Below are 611 nucleotides of genomic sequence, written 5' to 3' on the forward strand. Positions count from 1 at the left end.
AAGAGCAAAGACTTCAAGGTGGTGATATCGGTGCCGAAAGGTATGTCGGAGTTTCGTATACCACATGGAATAAATAGTTTACAACTGTCGGGCAAGTCACGAACAAATCGCCAAAGGTCTGCTGCATCGTTGTATCAATTTGTTCGAGTTTTAGCTCACAAGGTCTTAAGGATACACACACCATGGGAACATTTCGGGGGTCATGAGGCTATGCGGAAACTAAGGAGCGAAATCGTGAGAAGAATGTCTGGAGAGTTCTTTCCTAAGATCATAGAATATGAGGACACTTTGCCCAAGAACTCCTGGGGACGGCTTCAAGTAATTCAACCCCATTCCGTGTACGACATCAGTGACATCGAGGAGAGTGAACTCGAAAGCTATCTCGCATTCCCGCCGTATTCCAAGGAAGCTAAGGAGCGAGATAGGAAGATCGAACTTCAGATTGCGGACGACACTGAAGTGCCTGACGCAGAAGTGTTCGTCGGTGATATCGACAAGAAAGCAAAGAAGCCCAAAGGAAAGAAAAAGAAACCCAAGACAGAGGCGGCTGACACTGAAGCGGTTGGCCCAGAGGGAGAACAGAAGCCCAACAAGAAGCCTAAGAAGAGAAG

This window comes from Gregarina niphandrodes, assembly GCF_000223845.1.
Source record: "Gregarina niphandrodes unplaced genomic scaffold scaffold00227, whole genome shotgun sequence".
Taxonomy (NCBI): domain Eukaryota; phylum Apicomplexa; class Conoidasida; order Eugregarinorida; family Gregarinidae; genus Gregarina; species Gregarina niphandrodes.